This window comes from Eptesicus fuscus, chromosome 7 (assembly GCF_027574615.1).
Source record: "Eptesicus fuscus isolate TK198812 chromosome 7, DD_ASM_mEF_20220401, whole genome shotgun sequence".
In the NCBI taxonomy this organism is placed as follows: Eukaryota; Metazoa; Chordata; class Mammalia; order Chiroptera; family Vespertilionidae; genus Eptesicus; species Eptesicus fuscus.
The window spans coordinates 85,355,467-85,376,757 of NC_072479.1; the positions used below are offsets into that span (position 1 = coordinate 85,355,467).

Genomic DNA, 21,291 nt, shown 5'->3' on the forward strand with positions numbered 1-21,291 from the left:
CCAGCTGGCTGCAGCCTGGAATCACTGGGCAGGCAGCTTCTACTTCTCCCAGGCTTTACCCAGCCTCAGGAGCTGGGGCCCAGTTTCTCGGTCTCCCCCAGGACGTGGGGCAGGCGGACGTGAGGCTTGCTGCTGGCTGCGACCTGGGATCATGGGGCAGGTGGCATCTTGAGCTCCCTGGCTGCAGCCAGCCTCAGGCACTGGTGCCCAACTTCTCCGACTACCACAGGCCCAGAGCGGCTGGGGGGCGGGGATGCTGCCATCTTTTCAGAGTAATTTGCATACTCACTCTGATTGGATGTTGGGTGTAGCGGCGTGATGGTAATTTGCATGTTTCTCTTTTATTAGTGTAGATGGGCTCTCATACAACCAAAACCAGGTACAATGACTAGTGGGCCTCTTTGGATTTTGGAGACAACATATTTCTCGTTTGTGTGTTACTCAGGTCCATTTGTTTCTAGCTAGAAATACAAAATTTGAGTATTGTATATATTTCCTATTTAAAGCTATGCTCAAAGACAAGGCCTTCAAGAGTAAATATATAACAAAAAGAGAAAATACAGGGTGAGGCAAAAGTAGGTTTACAGTTGTGAGTACCTGAAACACTGTTTATTCTTGTATTATTATTTGTTAATTATTGTATTATTTTCCATACGAACAATATGGGTTTGCCAACCTGGAAACTATTGATGCTATTTAATCTTATGTTAACCACTATTGTCATAATTCTCATCTTTCCACTAAATAAAGACAATTGTAACCAATTAATAAAAAGCCGGGGGATAAATTAATTTACTGACTAGGGGCGTCAACTGAGTGAGTCCTAGAACTTTCTAATCAAATATTTTCTTAACACTTTTAAAAATTTTATAACCATATCTACTTCTATTAAATAAAAGGAATTGTGGAATGATATATAGTCATGGTCCTCCATTTATTCCCATTATATAAGTCCCATAGTAATGTACTAAAATGAAAAAAAAAAAATAAAGACAGAGCTTAGAGCACAAGAATAATTGAATTATGATAATGTTTGGCTTCATAATGTGTTAAATACAACCTTAGACATCAAACCTAAATTGTAAAGTTCAATTTCTTTTTAATTGTGAGACTTAGAATGATAATCTATGCAAATCACAAGGCACATGTGAGACAAAAAGGAAATATCTGATCATTTGTTTTTAATGTCAAGTGCTTTACAAATTAATTTTTCATTAGCATCATTTTCTTCTCCATCCTTTGAGGTATTGTTTCAAAGGTACAACATGGTAGAACTCCAATTATAAAGGCGTAAAATTAGAGGTAGATCCTGGTTTCACATTATACATGAAGCTAAACTTCAGATTCAAATCTAAATGTAAAAATAAAAGTAGCAATACTTTGAGAAAAGCTGCAACATAAGCATTTTATTTCAAAGAACACTATGGAACATAATACATGATAAACAAAACTGGGAAAACATACGGTCAATACAGAGAATGAAAACTCTTGTTCATTGAATTCACTATTGTACTACAGAAGTTTTTCAGGTCATTCCTTATCTTGGTAGGTTCTTAGCAAAGTTTAAAAACATGATTTTTATGCTTCCATCTTTAGTTCTGGTTTAAACTTCAGATTGGCCTTGTAATCTTCTTTCTCATCAGTAATTCTTCACATGTTGTCTTCTACCTTTTTAAAATTATTATTCTATGCCTTATGAAAGTAGGAAGGATCTCTTGATTTAAGGACAAAAGACAAGGCTTTAAAATCAAAGTTAACAATGGAAAACATATATTTTTTCTATGTTCTCTCAGATCATTTTTGTTCTGTTACTTCACTAAAACTTGGAATCATTTAAAAAATTCTGTTATCACTCAATTCCTTAGAAAAAACTTGTGCTGAGCAATTCTTCCAAGCTCCAGTTGAGCAGTCATGAATGTAATAGAATCTTTAGATTTATGTCCATGTGAAGTCCCAAAACCCCAACATATAACTGAAAGGTATAAAGCAGAGAATGCAACTTAGGAATTTTAGAGTAAAAGTTGTGAATTGCAATAGTCATGAAGGAAGAAATGAAGGTGACAGATATAGTTTTCAGGAAAAAGACTGCATTTTTTTCTGTAAAGCATATCCATGGTAAAATATTTGACCTATTGACGATAAGATGCTCAATAGAAAACTTAAGTGCACACTTTTCTAAGCCATAAAAAAGAAAGGAATTGTGGTAACTTTTTGCCATCGCCTACATGAAAATTTTGTATTTTTAATGCCCAAGAGAAAATTAATTTTTCCACTTACTATATTTGAAAGCAATGCACATTTTTTTGGGGGAAAATTTTTGTATGCATCTTCCCCTTCAATTTAATCTTAAATATTCTCTTATTTTCCTCTCCAGTTATTCTAAATTGCATGCATAGTCTAAATGGGGAAATTGGAAGATATTTGGTGTCAAAAAAAAAAAAAAAAGATTGAGTCATCAAAGATATCCTCTGTGGTAATCTCACAAAAGATTACAACACTTGAGCAAGGGTGTTTCTTCCATCTTCAAAACATCATTTCTTGAGAAACCAGAAGTCGTTCCAAAGGGCTCTACTAAGGTCTGAGTGAGGCAAGCTTATAGCAGACATATTTTTGGGCTGAGTGGAAACCCATGCTCTACATTTCCCACTCCTAAGAATTCAATAGTAGCGCTCAAAGTTATGTTCAGACTAGAGGCCCAGTGCATTATTGAATGTAGGGTCCCCTACACGCTTTCGCTTTTGATCACGGGGGAGCTGGGTGCCTGTCCGCTGGTGCACCAGGCCTTTCGGAAGCCTCGGCATGATGGAGGCTTCTGAAAGGCCTGGTGCTGGAGCAGACAGGCACCCAGCTCCCCCCCTTTTGATGGTCCGTGGTGGGACGTGAGCTCGCTGCCCCAGAGGCCCCTTCTGTTCCGCAGCACAGCCATGGCGCAGACGCTGAGCTCGCGCAGACGCTGAGCTCACGCCGCCGCTGGCGATGCGAGCTCAGCATCCTGCTGGCCCAATCGGCTACCCCGGCCACCCCGAGTCCTGCCCCCTGCACCTCCCGCTAGCCCAATCGTGGGAGTAGCGGAGTGATGGTAATTTACATATTACCATTTTATTAGGTAGGATGCTAGTTCACAATCAATAAACAGCTTGACTTAAATGGTTGGATGATAGGTAAAATTAAAGTATAAAAAAGCTTGTTTATTTAGAAATTCAGAATGAAGTACAGTAAAGTTGTGTGGTTCTTTTTTTTTTTCTTTCTGCTGCTGCTACTTCAAGAGATCACCACTCTGTATCTTCTCTCAACTATTGGCCAATTAATAATTTGAGTGAAGTTGATTTTAATTGATTACATGATTTTGATATGTTCTACTAACATGAAATCACCTGCACTAGGTGTGGAATAATGGTTAGCAATTAATCTGGCAAATGTAAAATATAATATTAAAGTTGCAAGGAGAAACATAGGCAAAAGTTTTGATGCAAGATATGTGTGTGTGTGTGTGTGTGTGTGTGTGTGCTGTGTGTGTGTGTGTGTATTGTGGGTTTGGGGAAAGTAAGCATTATAGATATTTTCTGAAGCAATGTGGTTCACAATAAATAACATTGGAGATATTTATTTCTATATAATTAAGAGCTTTATATAGCAGATAGACACACAATGTTCTGGGAGAAGAGAAAAAGGAACAGAAGCCATCAAAATTATTTTACTCTAGTATTGTAAATGGAATGGGAAGTAGGGAATAACTGAAAAGAGTTACAAAGGTCTGGGTTATCTTAAACTGGTTTACTATTTAAATAGCATGAATAGGTTAAGAGTAAAAGGATCATGTGTTTAGATCATGTACATTTGCATAACATATAATTGGGCATAAGTTCTATGTATTAATGTCATGGTGCATAATTAAGGACCTTGTGAAAAATGTGCTAAGAATCTGGCTATATCAATGAAATGCATGAATTAGGGATTGGACATTTTCTGATTTTTAAAAGAAATATGACTAATCTAAAAGCGGACATTAAGATGGAGGAGACAGCCTGGCTGATGTGGTTCAGTGGTTGAGTGTCAACCTATGAACCAGGAGGTCATGGTTCGATCCCCAGTCAGGGCACATGTCCAGGTTTTGGGCTCGGTCCCTGGTTGGGGTAGTGCAGGAGGCAGCTGATCAATGAATCTCTCTCATCACTGATGCTTCTCTCTCTCTCTCTCTCTCTCTCTCTCTCTCTCTCTCTCTCTCTCTCTCTCTCTCTCTCTCTCTCTCTCTCCCTTCTTCTCTGAAATCAATAAAAATATATTTTTTTAAAAAAATGATTGAGGAGACATTGGAAAACTGCATCATCAGTGGTGAGAGATGATTAGAACATAGAGTGAGCTAAAGTGGAGAATGTGACATATAGAAGAATAAAGTTTCTATATTGGAAATTATTTGGCTCTGTTAGGAGAGGGGGTAAAATTGTAATAGAAAATGTTTCCCATATTTCTTCACTGAAAAATTAGAAGTTTTAATTGAGTTTGATGTTGTTAATTGTTTTGGATTAATCAGAAAAAAAACCCTGCCCAATTGGGAAGATAAAAAGTTTGCTCTGGAGATTAAGAGAGAGGACTACTTGCAATAATAATGTGAACTTTATCTACATTTGGGTGTTAATATTTATGCATTTGAAGAAAACGGCATGTGTAAAGAGAAGAAGGTCGAAAATAGAACTTTAAGAAAAGACAGTGGAGAGAGAGAAAGAGTTTGTAGAGGTAGAAAAGTAGTCAAAGAAGCAAGAGGACCACCATGAGTGAGGTTAAGAATGAAAGCATTTCAAAGGCATTAGTTATCTATAGTGTGAAATGTTCTAGAACTGAAAACTGCCTCTATAACCAGCAATTTTATGATCAACAGTGATCTTAACTCACTAAAGTTCTCTAGAGTGTATTGAGAAGAAATTTAAAGGTGAGAAAGTGCAAATAATAAATAAAATTACCCATTAATAAGCTTCTCTTATAATGAAAAGTTTTCATATTGTGATAAAAAAAATAGGTAATTGCTTGTGTACTTCACATTATAACTCCCAGAATATGTTATGCAGTGTCATTTTATCCACTGCTATGATAAAAAAGCATTAACTTATTATCATCTAAGTTTTTTTTCTTCCTCTACTTTCACTTATATCATTCCCTTGGACAATGCAACTTTCTAGACCTAACACTTATTCAGTACTAGATTGATTGTGATGGTTAATCTTATGTGTCAAGTTGCCTGGGCTAAGAAATGACCAGATAGCTAGTGAAAAATTATTTCTGGCCCTGGCCAGTGTGAACCAGTTGATTGGAGCCACATCCCATACACCAAAAGGTCATGGGTTCGATTCCCAGTCAAGACACATACTTAGGTTGGGGGTTCCATCCCTGGTCAGGGTGCACACAGAAGGCAACTGATCAATGTTCCTCTTTCTCTCTCTCTCCTTCTCCCTTCCTCTCTCTTTAAAATCAATAAAAATGTATTCTTAGTTGAGGATTTAAAAAAAATTATTTCTGGTTATATCTGTGAGTCTATTTCCAGAAGAAAAGAAAATTAGCACTTGAATCAGTCGACGGAGGAAAGAAAATCCACCTTCAACAACGGGGCGGGCATCATCCAATCCATTGAGGCCCCAAATAGACCAAAGACAGAGAGGAATGACACATTTTCTCTCTTCTTGAGCTTGGAAATCCATCTTCTGCCCTTGTACATCAGAGCTACTGATTCTTGGGCCTTCAGAATCTGTGATTGATAACCAGTGGCCTGTACCCCTGTTCTCAGGCCTTTATCCTCAGACTGGGACTTCTACTATTGATTTCTCTGGTTTTCAGATTTGGACTGTATTACGCCACTGGCTTCCTGGATCTCCAATTTGCACATGGCAGATTGTGGCAAATCTCAGCCAATTCCCATAGTAAATCTCTTATCTAAATATATCCTATTGTTTCTGTTTCTTTGGAGAAACCTGACTAATATATAGATCTTATCTACTCCCCTTTCATAACTTGTATGCTCCTATGTTCTTGGCCATTTCTTTCCTAATTCTTCACTCTTATTATTTTAACCAGCACCTATTATTCTGTAATAATTCTAACATATTTTAAAGGGAGGCTATAACTTATTTAGCTTTGTATTCCAAGTGCCTTCCACAAAATTGCTGCTTAACACATTTTATTAAATAAGTATTTAATAAACATACACATTGATGGCTCAAATGTATATCTCCAGATTTTACTTCCTCTCCCTCCCTCCCTCCTCTCTCTCCTGTCATTCTCTCTTTTTTAGATTTAATCTTAAATGTTTACATTCATGTGGTAAAAATTGAACTCAATAGAGTTTCTAACACAATTCATCTCTCAGATGTTTCTTGTCTTTATATTACATTTTATGAAATATATTACCATCTAGTCATTTAAATATAAAGTTGACTTTAATTTGGATTTCTTCTCCTACCAATTCTAATAAAATGGGAGTATATCGGATTTAGAAGAGAGGGATGCACATTGTACAATGATGGGCCAGTTTGCAAAGAAAAACAACGAAAATGACAGGAATGGTGAAAAGATTATTTCCAGAGCATGATGTGTATAATAGAAAAAGGAATTAGATGTGATGAAAAGAATAGAGTAGAACACGATAAAATAGAATAGAGTAGAACAAGATGGGATGGGATGGGATGGGATGGGATGGGATGGGATGGGATGGGATGGGATGGGATGGAATAGAATAGAATAGAATAGAATAGAATAGAATAGAATAGATTATTTGAAACAGATAGTGAAGGCACTTTTAGCAAGAAGTTTACTAGGTCATATTTGTCTTTCCTGATAGTAACTTTGGAAGGTCTGTATCATTCACTCATAGGCACCATAAATTAGAGTTGTATTTGAGTCACTGAATTTACTCCATATTTTTTGACACAGCCTGACAGCCTCTTAATAGATCTCCTTGGTGCCAGTGTTAACATCATTTATGTTGTTGTCAGAGATGTTGAAAAAAAACTTGGTGTTATGACAGAATGCTTGGTTAATGTAAGCTCAGGAGAGGACAGGGAGAGAATAAAAAACAACATGTATTTCCAACTCTAGAACTTTCCTATAAAGGGCAGAAAAGGTACTATGTAATAGCTAAAGAAGTACTAGTACATGTTTTTATGTATGAGGGAATGATTTAGTAGAGAGGAAAATTGGATAATATAGGAGAGAGAAAAGAAAACTGCTATAATGATACCTTGAGTAGGTAAAGCAGGGTGGGGCTGGAATATAGTGAAAAAGTGGAAATGTTTGTTAGGATCATGGATATCCTATCCATAGTAAAATAAATGAGAGCAGACTATGTGGACAATGATGCACATACTTTCATAGCTATGTTAGTTATGGAATTAGTGAACTTATTTTTTATTTATTTTTTTTTTAGTGATATAAGAAGTAAGGTTATTATTGTGAGTGAGGATAAGGAATAAGTATTTAAATTTTGAAGGGAAAATATATGAAATAAATAGGTGAACTGATGAGTAAATAAACTAGTGAGATTAAATATAGGTTTTAGCAGTGTTAAGACCTACTTGAGGTTAGAAGTTATGGATTTGTCTATTCACTATCAACTAAATAGGTGTAGGTGTGAGCTAGCCTAAGATTCAGTGTATCTTTTGTTTGTATTTTTCTAGTATAAGGAAGTAAAATAGGAGAAAGAGAGTTGAGAGTATATTTGAGGGGATGATTATAAATTTTTTACTAACTTAAGTGAGAAATGAGGAGAGTAAGAATATGAGGGAGGCAAGTGACAAAAGGGCAAAGGGCCATTGGATAATATGATCTGGTGAAGCAAACATATTATGGAGTCTGAATAATGGAGGAAATGATTTGGAAATGCAGGAGGCTGAATTTAGGGCATGGGTCACTTCAAATTACGATTATGGAGGGGTTCCAGATATTGACAATAATAAATTTTAGATTATGACCAAAGGGGTTAGTAGAATAAATGAGAAAAAATACAAGATTACTAGAGGTCAAGTAATTAAGTGTCTAGAATGCTGGAAAAATGGTCTATGTAGACAAAGTGCTAAATATTAGGAGAGTGTTAGTGCTAGAGAGATTAACAGTGAGCTGAAATTTTCAAGGAATCGGGGAAGTGACCACGAGTTGGAAGATGACTGAAACAGTGTTGTGTAGTGGTTGTAGCAGTCTGATGTCAAGAGAGTCAGCGTTAGAAATTTTTAGAGATGGGGCGAGGAAAGGTGATCTGGAAATTGAAAACAGAAGAAAGAGAACTTCGCATATCACAATTTATACTTTATTCCTTTCATCTCCCCTGGCCTAGAACAATAGAGAGATTGATCTGACATTGGTTTGCAGTATGTTATTTCTTTATTTGGCTTAGTAAGAGAGATTTTCTTGTATGCTTTGGCCTGTGTTAAATAAATTGCTTGCAAAGACAAACTCAATTTCTGGAGTCTAATTTTGTTGTCTTCACAAGACAAAACAAAAATGTCACACATTCTCTTAGGGCCTTGAGTGGTGGCTTATTTATTTACTTATTTATTTATTTATTTATTATTTAGGTTCATCCTCACCCGAGGATATTCTTCCATTGATCTTTTATAGAGAGTGGAGAAGAGAGAGAAAGACAGAGAGAAACATCCATGTGAAAGAAACACATGGATTGGTTGTCTCCTGCATGTGCTCCAACCAGGGCCAGGCCAGGGAGGAGCCTGCAACCAAGGTATGTGCCCTTGACTGGAATTGAACCCGGAACCCTTTGGTCCACAGGCTGACGATCCATCCACGGAACCAAACTGGCTAGAGCTGATAATGTGATTTTTACCTCTAAACACAACTTCATTAATCCAGTCAATGAACCAAAGCATTATTTCATCTTTTAAAATCTTTTACCTTTGGTAGACATTTGGACAGGTTGTTGATATTACAGTCATGTCACTTCTTTAGTGGAGATTTTGTTTAAAAATGATATGAAGGATACTATTGAAAATATTCAAGCATCCTGATAGGAAGTAACAGCAAAAGGAAGTATGACAGGAACTTTCACCACACTGTACAAATGATACCCTAAATAATCATCTAAATACAGTTACAGAAGGAATAGCTGACCATAGAAATGTTGACCCTGCTATTACTTCAGAGAAACTAAATAAATTTATTGACATAAATAAGAAAAGTAGTTGTGATAAATGGTACCAGCCAAAAACTTCACTGTAGAAAGGAACTGTAGAAAATATTTCATATCTTTGAGAGCACAAAGGATAAAATGTTAAAAGCTGGTCTCAACTTAGAAGTATAGCAGTTTGGTAAGGCATGGAAAAGATGTTCAATCTGTTTAGTCAGAAGTTGTACCACCCCAGAAGAAGTTGTACCACTATTCATGCATTCATGCAATTCTTTTTTTTTTTTTTTTTTTAATTTCTTTATTGATTAAGGTGTCACATATTTGTCCTCATCCCCCCATTCCCATCCCACCCCTCTCCCCACGCATGCCCCAATCCCCTGTTGAACTTAACCGTTGGATAGGCTTATATGCATGCATACAGGTCCTTTGGTTGAACTCTCCCCCTCCCCCCCACCCTCCCCCTACCCTCCCCTATCCTCCCTCTGAGGCCCGATAGTCCGATCGATGCCTCCTTGATTCTGGTTCTGTTCTTGTTCCTCAGTCTATGTTGTTCATCATTTCCTCTAGATGAATGAGATCAAATGTCACTAGATATATACTAATAAGAACTGAATGTGAGACGAGCAATAATATTTATGTTGACAGGCAAATGAATCAATCTGTAGCGAGCTTCCCCCTGGACCAACAGTTCTTTTGAGACCCAATTTCGATGTCCAGTAGTTCCTTATGTGTACATGTCAGCACTGACCCCTCAGCTCTGGATGGTGGACAAATGGTGGTAATGGAGGTCCGACTCCCTCTAGTTTGGTCTCGGCCGAACCCAGGGGCACGGCGTCACCTGGACTAAGGGGCACGTGGCCTCACCCATACCCAAGGGGCGCGTGGTCTCACCCGGGCCTGGGACCCAGCCTCACCCGGATGGATCCAGGGGCGCACGGCCTCACCCGGACCCAGGATCTGGCTTCACCCGTACCCAGGGACGCTTGGCCTCTCCCAGACCCAGGGGCACGTGGCCTCACCCGGGCTTAGTTGCACAAGGCCTCACCTGGATCCAGGGACACATGTTCTCACCCAGACCCAGGAACGTTTGGCCACTCCCAGACCCAGGGCCACTTGGGCTCACCCGGGCCTAGGTGCACGAGGCCTCATCCGGATCCAGGGACGCATGGTCTCACCCGGACCCAGGGACGCTTGGCCTCTCCCAGACCCAGGGCCACTTGGGCTCACCCGGGTCTAGGTGCACGAGGCCTCACCCGGATCCAGGGACACATGGTCTCACCCGGACCCAGGGATGCTTGGCCTCTCCCAGACCCAGGGCCACTTGGGCTCACCCGGGCCTAGGTGCACGAGGCCTCACCCGGATCCAGGGACACATGGTCTCACCCGGACCCAGGGACGCTTGGCCTCTCCCAGACCCAGGGGCACGTGGCCTCACCCGGGCCTAGGTGCACGAGGCCTCACCCGGATCCAGGGACACATGGTCTCACCCGGACCCAGGGACGCTTGGCCTCTCCCCGACCCAGGGCCACTTGGGCTCACCCGGGCCTAGGTGCACGAGGCCTCACCCGGATCCAGGGACACATGGTCTCACCCGGACCCAGGGATGCTTGGCCTCTCCCAGACCCAGGGCCACTTGGGCTCACCCGGGCCTATGTGCACGAGGCCTCACCCGGATCCTGGGACACATGGTCTCACCCGGACCCAGGGATGCTTGGCCTCTCCCAGACCCAGGGCCACTTGGGCTCACCTGGGCCTAGGTGCAAGAGGCCTCACCCGGATCCAGGGACACATGGTCTCACCCGGACCCAGGGACGCTTGGCCTCTCCCAGACCCAGGGCCACTTGGGCTCACCCGGGCCTAGGTGCACTAGGCCTCACCCGGATCCAGGGACACATGGTCTCACCCGGACCCAGGGATGCTTGGCCTCTCCCCGACCCAGGGCCACTTGGGCTCACCCGGGCCTAGGTGCACGAGGCCTCATCCGGATCCAGGGACACATGGTCTCACCCGGACCCAGGGACGCTTGGCCTCTCCCAGACCCAGGGCCACTTGGGCTCACCCGGGCCTAGGTGCACGAGGCCTCATCCGGATCCAGGGACGCATGGTCTCACCCGGACCCAGGGACGCTTGGCCTCTCCCAGACCCAGGGCCACTTGGGCTCACCCAGGCCTAGGTGCACGAGGCCTCACCCGGATCCTGGGACACATGGTCTCACCCGGACCCAGGGATGCTTGGCCTCTCCCAGACCCAGGGCCACTTGGGCTCACCCGGGCCTAGGTGCACGAGGCCTCACCCGGATCCAGGGACACATGGTCTCACCCGGACCCAGGGACGCTTGGCCTCTCCCAGACCCAGGGCCACTTGGGCTCACCCGGGCCTAGGTGCACGAGGCCTCACCCGGATCCAGGGACACATGGTCTCACCCGGACCCAGGGACGCTTGGCCTCTCCCAGACCCAGGGCCACTTGGGCTCACCCGGGCCTAGGTGCACGAGGTCTCACCCGGATCCAGGGACACATGGTCTCACCCGGACCCAGGGACGCTTTGCCTCTCCCCGACCCAGGGCCACTTGGGCTCACCCGGGCCTAGGTGCACGAGGCCTCACCCGGATCCAGGGACACATGGTCTCACCCGGACCCAGGGATGCTTGGCCTCTCCCAGACCCAGGGCCACTTGGGCTCACCCGGGCCTAGGTGCACGAGGCCTCACCCGGATCCAGGGACACATGGTCTCACCCGGACCCAGGGACGCTTGGCCTCTCCCCGACCCAGGGCCACTTGGGCTCACCCGGGCCTAGGTGCACGAGGCCTCATCCGGATCCAGGGACACATGGTCTCACCCGGACCCAGGGACGCTTGGCCTCTCCCAGACCCAGTGCCACTTGGGCTCACCCGGACCTAGATGCACGAGGCCTCATCCGGATCCAGGGATGCTTGGCCTCTCCCGGACCCAGGGACGCTTGGCCTCTCCCAGACCCAGGGGCACGTGGCCTCACCCGGGCCTAGGTGTTCATGCAATTCTTAAAAAATGAAATAAACCACTTTAATTCTTAATGTTTCTAATATTTTAAATGATAATGTACTAATATTAATTTCACTATTTTTATTTCCATATATATATATATATACATATATATATATATATATACACACACATTTATATCACCAACAGAAATATAGTTTTTAATCTTTTGAGACAAAACAATCAAAATTTTCCCTTTGATTCTGAGATTGTTTGTGCATGGCTTCAGCTGATATAATGCTTTCTATATCCTGTGGTGTTACAATAAGCTATAAGTTTGCATTTACCTAGGATAAAAAATGTGGCATATCTACTTTGTTTCCACAAATATTAACTACTGGAGTCATCAGATTTTCCAATTATTTCATTTCCATTGAATATTGCCTACTTTACTGTTTCATCACTTGCAACATTTATGAGAGTGCCAAAACTGTAAATAAATGAATGAATAAAAATGGATTGCATGTTTCCTTTATCTTAAAAAAGGGATAATTACTTCATGAATCCAATCTGTTATATCCATAACTTATTTTTTTAATTTTCTTGTTAGATTATTTAAGTTAAAAGAGAAAAAAAGTGACAATAGCTAGGGTGATTCCTTACACCACTGTGAGAATTCACAAGAGCCCTCAACTCTCTAAAACCCTCAAGTTACCTCTTGGCCTTCTGTTCCCAATTTCATCCAAGAGGTCATGAGTAACCTTGGCTTGTTCGGGACACATCTGATTTTATGCCTAATGTCTTGATGTAACTATCTATAGTGCCTCCTTTCACTCTGAAAAGTGTTCTGGTTTGGGCAATAAAGCATAAGGTTACCCTCACTGCAAGTCTCTTAAAAATACTTGCATAATCTTCTTTTAATAAAGTATGTAAACTTATATTATTTACTTAAACAATATGCAAAGTAGAAACACAGCAGAATTTTCTTGGCTACAAAGGGACACATTATTGTGTGTCACACAGGGTAACACCCTTGACCATGATTTGATTTTGCATTTATACTTTCCACTTCTTAGTGCGAAAGGAAGGGCTAGGAAGTATAGCAAAACTTCTGAATTTCTACTTTCTGTGCTCATAATTCCAAGGGTCTCCTTTTATATAGAATAGATATTTTGCTAAAAAAAATAATTGTTTGGGGTATAGACAAATGCTCCCATAATTTCTTGCCTTCTCTTTTTCATCTTTGATCATATATGGAGGATGGCCATCAGATAAATGTATCCAAAATTAGCATACCAGGCATTCCTTTATTATTGACAAAATAGAAGGGGCTAACTCACAGGTAAAATGCAAAATTTTGAAACATATTCTGTCTTCTTATTTTTCTTGGGTAATGTACAATTCAGATGCATCCAGGAGACAGGTCATGGGAGACACCTAATGAACAGCTATACACAAAAGAAACATCAGTTACTGCTCCTTTGTCCCACTGGGAGCTAATTCAACTACAACAGAACCAGACTCATGTCACCCAAATTCCACTCAACAATCATTTTACTTCTTCTTGGTTCCTTGTCCCCTTTCCCTCAGTGAAACGTTAAAACCGTCTTTATTCTCAGGTTTCCTACTTAACACCATCACTCTCTTAACCTTCAGCATACGATAAACAAAAACAGAAGGTATCAGATGAGCTAAGTCCTCGTCCCCCAAATACCACCATATCTACATCTGTAGAGGTTCTAATTTTATTTTCTGCATCCACTGTGGAATGGGTTCCCATTCGTTCAAGACTAGCCTTTATACTCTTTTCCAACTTACTACCACCCTCTCTCCAACTCTTTTCATCTTTCCCTCTCCATTGGGCCCTATCCTGAAGTAAGTCATAATGTCTTTAAAACTCTCCTGATGTCATGAATTTTCTTTAGTGATATAAAAGGTAACGTCTTCCACTACCCTCAAAGATTCTAAAGAGAAAATCTGAGGCTTAAGCTTTATTTTACTGCTTCTTCCTCATTCAGATTTTAAGCTATCTCTAACATTCTCCTTGAGCACTGTACTTCTCATTTTTTAGATATGAAATAGCATAATTGCAGTAAAATAATCATTAGCATTATTCTCGATTTATTGTTTCGATTCACCTTAGATCAAAGCTTCTGTAAGATGTATGAAGGAAGGGCTTATTATTATTGTTACATCCCCAGAATTTAGTATATGTTGCCGACCTTAGTAGGCACAAGAAATATTTGAAAAATAATGTTACCAATAATTAATCTGCATGACTTCATTTATAATACTCTTGCCAGAGACATCTATTAATTGTTAACTAACACTTTATTTCTTAGATATGTCTTAGGCTTTGAAAATAGGCAGACTAGAAGCCTGTGTGTCTCAGTGGTTCAGAGTTGCCCTATAAACCAGGAGGTCAAGGTTTGATTCCCAGTCAGGGCACATGCCCGGGTTGCAGGCTTGATCCCCAGAAGGGGGCATGTAGGAGATAGCAGATCAATGATTTTCTTTCATCATTAATGTTTCAATCTCCCTCTCCCTCTCCCTTCTCCTCTGAAATCAATTATATATATATATAAAGGGAAATAGGTAGACTAAGATTTGAGCCTGCATTCTGGTGCTTATTACTCACGTGACCTTAAGAAATTTACTTATTCTCTATGAACTTTAGTTTCCTGATCTGAAATTTAGGGATAATGATACTTACATCTTAGACTGTTTTAAGGTTAAATAAAACATTAGATAGAAAGGTCTTTTTCAGTCTTTGTGGCTCATTATAGGCATGTAATACATAGTATTTGTCATCATTTGTGCATTATTTAGCCTTTTTTGAGGTATTTCCACTGTTGATTACATTATTCTTTGAACTGTCCCCCCTTTTTTAATCATCAGCTCCCATTGGATCATGCCTTCTTTTTTCTCCCTATTTTTTAAATCATCTGTTCTTAAGTGCTTATGCTGGTTTTCCTATTTTCCTGACCCACATGTGGTACAATATATAGGATTTTATCCTGTGGCTTCTCCTTTTCTCAGTTCATTTTGGATGTTGTCACCCAGCCTATTGATTTTTTAATTAAACAAAATCTTCCTTACCAGGCTCAAATACCCCTTGATAATGGGGATCAGTACTTTATTCCTCTGGCATTCCCAATGAAAAGAACATGGTGATCATTGGTAAATGTTTGGTAAGTAATTAATGTTTAGTAAAATTATGAATGGATAATTTTTTTAAAAAAAATTTCCATTGCAGTCATCCCCCATTCACTTCCAAGCAAAATTATATTTTATTCATGTGATTCTCACATAAATTTGACATATTAGAGTTTACACTCAATATCAGTTCCAAACATAAAAATGCCACACATACACTGGATCATTGTTTTCTTATGTATAAATTCAAGATAAAAAATTTAAGCCCTAGCCAGTATTGTCCAGTGGTTAGAGTGTCAGCCTATTCTCTGAAGGATCATAGGTTTGATTCCCAGTCAAAGTTAGATATCTGGGTTGCAGGTTGATCCCTGCCCAGGTGTGGGCATGTGCAGGAGGCAACTAATTAATGCATTTCTCTCACATGGATGTTTCTCTCTCTCTCCTTCCTTCTCTCCTTCCCTTTCTTCCTTTCACCCTTTATAAAAAATCAATTAAAAAATATCCTCAGGTAAGGATTAATGAAACAAACAAAAAAGAAGATAGAAATTTTAAAATTATCATAGTTTGCTCTCTTTCTTTCATACCTCATATCTAATTAATTTTAGTCTAAAAACAATTTTATCTCTTAATTTTTCTTAATTTCTTAATAGTTTATTAATTTTTCTTTGATTGAGATGTTTCTCTTTTTAATAAAGTTAATTATCAAAAAGAACATGTTAAAACAATGAAATGTCTCCCCTTTGATATTCTAAGTATAATCCTATAGAAAAAAGAGCACAGTTTTTTAAAATCAAGCTATTGAAGAAACCTTGTACTTCAGCGAGGCTTAAAGTGTTCTCAGTATTACAAATGGATATACAAAATGAATAAAACTTTATCTTTATGAAACTAAAAGTCTAACAAAACAGACACATTTATAGCTATTGACAAAAAATATAGTGATGTGTGAATATAAAAGAGAAAGCCACTAATTGAGCCTCCTGTAATGGAAGTAAATTCCCAAGGAAGCAACAGAGTAAAAATTTGAAAATAGAGTTGGATTAATCAAGTTCAAAAGGGACAAAATAATGATTCAGTCAATGCCCTGGCCAATGTTGCTAAGTGGTTAGAATGTCAGCCATGCACCAAAGGGTCTCTGATTTGACTGCTGTCAAGGGCATGTAATTGGGTTGCAGGTTAGAACCCCAGGCCTGGTCAGGGCATATGCAGGAGGTAACCAATTGATGTTTCTCTCTCACATCATTTCTCTCTCTCTCTCTTTTCACTCTCCCTCCCTCCCTCCCTTCCTCTCTGTTCCTTCCACTCTCTTTTAAAAAAATATCAATGGAAAAAATATCCTTGGGTAAGGATTAACAACAACAACAAAAATAATTATCTATCCTAATATATAAAAAGCCAGGGACCATCACGACCTAAACGACCAGATGGAAGACCGAACATCAGGCTATGTGGGGTGACCAGGCCTGCAGGTGGGTTAGTGAGGGATGACCAAACGACTGAACAGCAGGCTGCATGGGGCAACCAGGCCAGCAAGGGGGGGAGGGGAGTTGGGGGTGACCAGGCTGTCAGGGGTGGGCAGTGTGGGGTGACAAGGCCAGTGGGGGGCGCAGTTAGGGGTGACCAGGCAGGTGGGAAGGGGGCAGTTGGAGATGACCAGGCCGGCATGGGGGGCATTTGGGGGCAACCAGGCCAGCAGGGGGGCAGTTAGGGGTGATCAGGCTGGCAGGGGGGGGAGTTAGGAGTGATCAGGCAGGCAGGCAGGTGATCAGTTAAGAGCCAGAAGTCCCAGATTATGAGAGGGATATCTAATTTCCGGTTCCTAAACCGGCAGCTGGACATCCCCTGAGGGGTCCCAGATTGGAGAGGGTGCAGGCTGGGTTGAGAGGACCGCCCCCCATGCATGAATTTTGTGCACTGGGCCTCTCGTCTATATATAAAAGCCTAAGCAATCAAACGACCAGAACGACCGGGTGCTATGACATGCACTGACCACCAGGGGGAAAATGCTAAATGCAGGGGCTGCCCCATGGTGGTCAGTGTGCTCCCACTGCCAACCTCCCCCGGCCAGCCAACCTCCCATAGTCCCTCCCCGCCAGCCGGCAGGCCCTGGGCTGGGACAGGGAACTGGGGTTGGTGGCAGTAGACACAGCCCCTTTCCCAGGGGGTCCAAGGGCCAGCTCCCTCCTTGGGGCTGATGGCCAATCTCCTGTGCCCTGTCCCTTCTCCCAGCTGGCAGGCCCAATCAGCCCATCTCCTGCCCACTGCAGTGGTGGCATGGTGGTGAGGGAAGGAGGAGGGGGGAGGTGGGAAACCATGTGGTAGAAGTGTGCCAACAATGGTGGCAGTGATGGCTGGCATCCGTTTGTTCCATGCCCAGCCCCATGACCATTGCCTCCTCTCCAGCCTGGCCCTGATGCCTGGCTCCAATTGGCCCTGATTGCCAGCCAGGCCTAGGGACCCCACCTGTGCACAAATTTAATGCACCGGGCCTCTAGTTCAGGTAATCCTACCCTATATAATAAAAGCCCAGTGACCAAAATGGCAGAATGACGAGAATGACCGGAGATCAAAACCAATGCAGCCCCTCACCTCGGTTGGCCCCACCCCCCAGCAGGGTGGGACCAACAAGCAAACCACCTGTGGCCCCTCACCCTGGCCAGCCCCATGCCCCAGCAGGGATGCCCACCCTGATCAGAGGCGGGGCCAGCCTGCAAACCTCCAGTGGCCTCTCGCCCCGGCTGGCCCCATCCCCCAGTGGGGACCCTCATTCCAATTGGGGGCATGGCTGGGCTGCAAACCACCCACGGTCCCTCACCCTGGCTGGCTCTGCTCTCCACGGGTGAACCCCACCCTGATCGGGGGTGTGGCCAGCCTGCAAACCTGCCATGGCCCCTTGCCCTGGCCATCCCCATCCCCCAGCGGGGACCCCCACCCCGATCTGGGGCACCCATCAGGGCAGGCCGGACAGCCCCCACCAGTGCATCAAGCTTCTATCCTATATAATAAAAGGGTAATATACAAATTGACCCTAATGGTGGAACGACCAGATGACCACTTGACCAGTCACTATGAGGCACACTGACCACCTCTTGGTCCCTTTCCCTGGCCAGCAGGCTCCAATCACCCAATGGCAAATGGGGAATCAGAGTTGGGTAGCAGAGGATGTGGGTGGCATCAGACCAAGGCTCCCATCCCATCAGTCACCCCACACACAGAAGGCAACCCACGGTGGGGGTGGGGCCAGCAAGCAGGCAGGAATGACGGACCTCTCAGGCCCAACCCTGGCCGTCAAGCTCCAATCGACCAATGGTGAATGGGGACCCAAGGGTGGGTAGTGGCGGAGGGAGGGGCCTGCTGCGAGAAGCTGGGGAAGATGGCCCTGATCACAGGCCAGTCCTAGTGACCATACGCGTGCATGAATTTTGAGTGCTGGGCCTCTAGTAAAATCATAAAGAGTAAAAATCACACAGAGACATGAACTAAATTCAAGTTCATGCTGATATCAAGATCTGTTGGGTTGGAGCATGCTATATATTACAGCAAATTAAACAAGTGAGTGTGCTGGGATAGTAAGAGTTTTAGCATTCCATAGTTAGGAATTTGGCATTTTATCAACACTCAAATATTAATAAATACAATAACAGCAAAATAATCATGGGTGTTGCAGTAACTTTATCGATTTATCTGTATTTTAACTTTAATAACACTAAGTAGGGTTGTAACATGTGAAAATAAGATAAATGATTTATATGATTATACCAAATGGCTTAGTCAAGACTGTAGATTTTCATCAGTGTACAACAGCTCAAAGGAGAAAGAGAATCCCATGATTTAAGTTGCATCAATAGTCCATTAAAATATGCCTCACAACTGAAACTAAGTCATTACTCTCTGGTTCTATAAGAACCAATAATCAGAGGGAACAAGAAATACCAGAGAAATACATAGCCATAACTTACCTGTTGTGATATGTTTCATGGATTGGTGATTCTAATAATTGTATGTCCTTGCTATTTGAACTTGTGGTATAGGAATTCTCTAATGACTCCACTCAGAGGGAAGGGGCACACAGAAAGGGCATAAAGGCCACTTATCAGGAACAGCCAAGGATTAACATTGTCACTCAAATCCTTCTTACCTGTACCTTAGCAATACCAGGAAATTTCTGTGGACATACCATAAATCATAACACAGACCTGAGTTCTATTGCCATTTTTCTCCATGTCACATAACAGGGAGGAGAAATTCTTCCCACTATCTCCGTGCCATATGCATGACTCTGAACATGAGCAAAATCTGAGGTCTGAAAATCAAATGAGAAAGTCTTTGAGGCTGGCACACACATATGCATAATATGTATTCACAGATATACAATCAATAAGCATACATATCAGAATTCCAAACATCTGCACTGCTAGTATATATTGAAAGGTTACAAAGGTTATATATTGAATGAGATGATTGCTTAAAATATGAGAGAAGGAACAGAATGTGTTTGAAATGAAATGGAATTTGAACCTGAAACAATGTGAGACAGAAAAGGAATCATAGATACATAGGAAAAAAATGATGAAGGGATTATTAAAAGCACTCAGATAAAACTTCAATATGTTTGAATTGCTGCAACAGGACCCTAGTCCATCTCTATTCTGTTAAGTTTTCTGCAGAAACCATATCACTTCACTGTTTTCAATGATCTACCTTTTTTATATATAAAAAGCAATGACCGGAATGCTGTAATGACTGGAACAACTGGTCTCTATGACGCCCACTGAGGCCAGTGAACCAGCCCGATTCGGGGGTGGAGCCATCTGCAACCTCCTGTGGTCCCTCCCCCAGCCGGCCCTGCCCCTGATCACCCCCCCTACTCCAACAGGGGACAAGGCTGGCTGGCCAACCTCCTGCAGTTCCTCCCCACACCCAGTCCCACCCCAGATCAGCCCTCACTACCCTGATTGGCCCACAGCCCCTTCCCCCAGCTAGCTCCACCCCTGACTGGCCCCCCCCACTCCAATCAGGGGAAGGCCCAGCCAGCCAACCACCCATAGCCCCTCTCCCAGGCTGCTGGCCCCCTATCCATCCCCCCGACTGCATTCAAGGGTGGGGCTAGCTGGTCCACCGCCCACAGCCCCGCCCCAAAGCTGGACCACCTCAGATCAGCCCCCACCACCCCAATCAGCCTGCAGCACCCCCCCCCCCCAGCCAGCTCCGCCCCTGATCAGCCCCCACACACACCAGTTGAGGGTGGGGCTGGCTGGCCAACCATGCACAGCCTCTCCCATGGCCCCCTCCACCCAATAGGGGACTGGGCTTGCCGGCCAATCACCTAATTGGGATGGGATAGCCAACCTCCCACTGTCTTCTCCCGACAGACCTGGCCCCGATCCACCTTGATTGGGGCTGGGCCAGCTGGACCCCACCTGTGCACAAATTCGTGCATTGGACCTCTAGTGTTTCTGTAAGACCTTGCTTTAAATTATACAATGTTTTCCCATTGTTTCCAGGTTACAATCCAAACCCTCTCCATTATCTACAGGAACTCAAATGACACTCCAGTTTTATTTCTTATTAATCTTATTTTGAATACCTTGAACTTCTCCTGAGAGTGTCATGCTATATCACTCATCACTTTTATTTCAATACGCCTTCCCTTCCAGCATTGAATATTGTACCCCCACCCAATCTGGACTATGCCCTCCAACTATATTATTTCTTGCATTATATATTTATGTTTATGTGCACTTATTACACTGGATTGTAATTATCTCTTTACTCATCTGTGTTTTTTTTCTATCATATCATTAGTTACTCAAGGCAAAGAATTATTAAACTGTTATACAGAAAATTTTATATTCTTAGGGTCTTCACCCAAGTGGTATGCAATTTTTTTAAATAAAAGAAGGTAAGAAAGGAAAGACTGGAAGAATGAAAAGGAGGTAAATCAGTGAGAGGGTAAAGGGTTTTTAGCAGAGGAAAGCGCCTGGTTCCTCTATGAAGAAACTGAATACTCTATCTAGCAAAGCCTAGGTTTCTGCTATGACTGACTGTTAGTGCCA

General features: G+C 42.5%; 1 non-coding gene across 1 annotated transcript; it reads left to right on the forward strand.

The window, feature by feature from the left end:
* The first annotated feature begins 125 nt into the window (after positions 1–125).
* On the forward strand, positions 126–200 carry MIR9342 (microRNA mir-9342). Its single transcript, NR_130580.2, has one exon. It is a non-coding gene; the product is annotated as a microRNA mir-9342 (primary transcript).
* The last annotated feature ends 21,091 nt before the right edge of the window (positions 201–21,291 follow it).